This window comes from Hoplias malabaricus, chromosome 4, assembly GCF_029633855.1.
Source record: "Hoplias malabaricus isolate fHopMal1 chromosome 4, fHopMal1.hap1, whole genome shotgun sequence".
Classification (NCBI taxonomy): Eukaryota; Metazoa; Chordata; class Actinopteri; order Characiformes; family Erythrinidae; genus Hoplias; species Hoplias malabaricus.
The window spans coordinates 41913850-41918074 of NC_089803.1; the positions used below are offsets into that span (position 1 = coordinate 41913850).

The 4225-nt window shown below is 46.5% G+C and overlaps 1 pseudogene; it reads left to right on the forward strand.

Annotated features, from left to right (window-relative positions):
• Positions 1–627: 627 nt before the first annotated feature.
• On the forward strand, positions 628–1962 carry LOC136695028 (uncharacterized; annotated as a pseudogene).
• The last annotated feature ends 2263 nt before the right edge of the window (positions 1963–4225 follow it).

Sequence of the window (4225 nt, forward strand, 5' to 3'; positions counted from 1 at the left end):
ACTTGGAGCTCTACTGCCGCATTTTTGCTGGCCGAACTGCACTTTCCTGTGGGTTGTGCGGCAACCCTTCTCATCCCACTTCTGCATGCTCCCAGGTCACCCCGGCGCCCACTCCGGGCCCTAACTTTTCTTTCATCCCTGACCAGGCCCCCAGTCAGCGTATCACCAGTTCTAGCTCCTGTGATGCCCGCGGTAGACGCTTGTTCTTTCTAAATGGCTCCATGATCTGCAATAATTTCAATTCCGCTGGCTGCTTTGCATCTTCCTGCAGGTTCCTTCATGTATGCACCTACTGCGCTCAAGCCCACGCTCGGCCAAGCTGCCCCAAGTGGCCTAAGTTCGGTAACAGCTGACTGATCCGTTTTCTCTCCACCCCTGTCAACGTTCCTGAGCTCGCAAGCTGCCTCTCGCGCCACCCTGACCCTGCATTCGTATGTTATCTCCTTGATGGTCTATTGTTTGGTTTCTCCCCAGGTTTGGTGGTTCTGCCCGTCTCCTCGTTCCATGCCTCCAACCTTCTCTCCGCCGAATTGGAGCCTGATGTGGTTACTTCTCTTCTGGCCAAAGAAGTCTCGGAGGGTTTTATGATGGGCCCCTATTCTTCCCCCCCATTTTCTACTTTCTGAATTAACCCCATCGGCGTTGCCACTCGAAAATATTCTGGTAAGAAGCGGCTCGTCATCGACTTATCAGCCCCGCATGGTTCTTCTGTGCCCTCAAACAGTCTCGTGCCCAGCTCGGAATTTTCCCTCTGCTATGCTCGGGTCGACGATGCCATATCACTGATTAAGCTCCTTGGCCGCGGCACTTGGCTGGCTAAAGCGGACGTGGTCTCCGCCTTCAAAATCATTCCCCTCCATCCTCACTTCTGGCACCTGTTTGGGGTGAAATGGCGGGGACAGTTCTACTTTGCAGTTCGACTGACCTTCGGCTGTAAGAGCAGCCCCAAGATTTTTGACACACTCGCCGAGGCTCTTTCATGGATCCTCCTTAACGTCTATGATGTCCCGTATGTGGTACACCTCCTGGATGATTTCTTGGTCCTTGACTCGCCGTCCTCCCCTCCGGCCTGCTGCTTTCCATCGCCTGGGCATTCCTTTGTCTTCCGAGAAAACCATCGGCCCCGCCACCTCACTTGAGTTCTTGGGCATCTTTCTGGATTCAGTTTCTTTTCGTGCTTCACTCCCACACGACAAGCTGGCCCGCATTACTGAATTCCTCTCTGAATTTCTTTCTCTTCGACGTGTCACCAAACGACAACTCCTCTCCCTTTTGGGGCATCTTAATTTCGCTATGAGTGTTGTCCCACAAGGTCGCTCCTTCATCTCTCATTTGCTGCACCTAGCCTCTTCAGCCTCTTCTCTCTCTTAGTTAATATCCCTGGACCAAGCCTGCGCCTGCGCTACAATTCTGGTTGCTCCTCCCCCGCAGATGGAATGGCATCTCTTTCTTTTACAATGACGCACTAGCTAACCCAGAGGACGTTGATTTGTTCGTCGACGCAGCCCCGTCCGTGGGGTGTGGAGGTTTTTACAAGGGACACTGGTTCGCATCCTCCTGGCCTGATCAATTCACCCGTCTAGCGCTAGACTGTGGTGACTCCATTGCGCTCCGCGAACTCTTTCCGGCTGTCATTGCTGCAGTTCTTTGGGGACATGAATGGACTGGCCGAGTTATCCTTCTCCATTCAGATAATGAATCAGTCGTTCATATTATTAATAAAGGACGCTCCAGTTCACTCAGTCTCATGCCATTCGTCCGCCGCCTCACTTGACTCAGTCGTCCATCAATTTCTATTAAAAGCTGTTTACATTCCTGGCCACATTAACCCTATTGCTGACTCTGTCTCGTTTCCAATTTCAGAAGTTCAAGCTATTGGCTCCACAGTCCGACCTGCATCCCACTCCCGTTCCACCATTTTCGGACCTCATCTTCCATCTTCCCACACACTCAGCAATCTGACTCTAAGATCCCAGGATTTAATCCTGAAATCTCTGGCACCAAACACCTTGTCTACTTACTGGACTGGATGGCAGTGCTTTCGATGCTTCCATCACATAAACTCTATACCGTTCCCTTCTTCTGATCTGCACTCTTTCACAGCTTTCCTCTCATTCACTAGCTCTCAATGTTCTATTTGTTCATCCACTTTAAAAAGCTATAAAGCCGCTCTTAATTTCTTTTTCAAACTGATTTACGGCTCTCCCCATCCGTTTACTAATCATCACCAAGTCACTCTGATTCTTAAAGGATTAAGAAGAACTGAACCTCATCATCTACCTCAACGCATGCCAATCTCTTCTCACATTCTTTACAGCTGCCTAACTACCCTGCGATCCGGTTACGTATCACCAACTACCGATGCCACCCTCGAAGCCATGTTCCTTTTAGCGTTTTTTGGCTTCCTCCGTTGCTCTGAATTCACAACCCCGTCTTCCATCCACCATAATTCTCTTCACCCTTGTTTATCTGACCTACTCATACTTGATCCAAACACACTCGTCTTTACTATTAAACACAGTAAAACAGACCAATTTCACAATTCTTCTCAAATATTTCTCTTTAAACTCCCTTCGCCTATAAGCCCCTATGAACCTCTTACACGCTACCTCCAGCTTAGATTTTCCCAAGGTGCCTCCCATTCTGATCTATTGTTTACAACCGAATCGGGTTCGGTCGCCACTCGCCACTGGTTTCAGTCCCAGTTACGACAAATCCTTTCACGTAGTAATCTTAACCCATCACATTTTTCCGCTCACTCTTTCAGGATCGGTGCTGCCTCTACAGTTTACCATCAAGGCCTTTCAGATCATACCATTCAGACACTCGGCCGATGGACCTCCCAAGCACATCATTTATACATCCGCACCCATATCCGTGATCTTTTCGAAGCTCACCAACGTATCGCTTCCCTGTAACTTTTGGGGGCCTGGTTCTACACACGCTCAAAACCACGCTGAACTCCATCCCAAATTCCTCTGAGTTCGCCCCCCCCCACCCCGTTCCAAACTATAGGGCGTGGACCATACTAGCAAATTGAAGTTATACTATAACAGAATTTTGGGAGTTGGGCTACGCCCACGCTCCTCCCCCCAGGCCTATTTATACCCTTCAACCTCACGTAATCTCCGTGACAATCAAGTCGCTCCCACCTCCTCCCCATCTCCTCCCTCTTCTAAAATTAATCTTCTAACGGGGGGGAAAGGGGCTGGTTCTACACACGCTCAAAACCGCGCTGAACTCCCAACATCCCAAATTCCTCTGAGTTCGCCCTGCCCATTCCAAACTATAGGGCGTGGACCATACTAGCAAAATGATGTTATATGTACTTTTGATACTTAAGTAGGTAAATAGTTTTGTACTTTTACTCAAGTGGCGTTCTAAATCGAGGGTTTTCCTGAAGTAATATTTTACATTGTATCTGTACTTTAACTCAAGTACATGGTTTGTGTACTTTGTCCATCACTGCTTTTTGTGCTGATTTAAAAATTAGTTACTTCTCAAAAACACCCAACACAAAATGGGGGGAATTCTTTCTGTCGAGTTTATACAAGCTTTGGCTCTACTTGAAAATACCCCCAAAAAATGCTAATTACTTTTTGTTTAAAAACAAATGTCATATATACAGGGGTTAGACAATGAAACTGAAACACCTGTCATTTTAGTGTGGGAGGTGTCATAGCTAAATTGGACCAGCCTGGTGGCCAATCTTCATTAATTGCACATTGCACCAGTAAGACCATGTGCATTCAATGGTTCAAACATTGTGTCCTGAAGGCGGTGCCATGTATCAGGATGACAATGCACCAATACACACAGCAAGACTGGTGTATGAAAGAATGAAAGAATTGATGAACATGAAAGTGAAGATGAACATCTCCCATGGCCTGCACCAGATCTAAATATTATTGAGCCACTTTGGGGTGTTTTATATATATATATATATATATATATATATAATTTTTTTTTTTTTATCGTTATCTTTTACCCTGCCATGTCATTTTTTTCACTATGCTGTATGAGAGTTGTTTTTTGACATGTTGTTGTTAATCAAAATTTATTACATGATAGTGTCAAATGTTCTTATAACAGAGTGATCAACACAAGCCCAGATTTTACCAGAAAGAAGGCACCTAACTGCATTCCGATTTTCAGCTGTTTATACTCAACCATTCTCTGGAAACACCAAACTGAACAGCGCTGAACTGATTATTTACACCTGGAA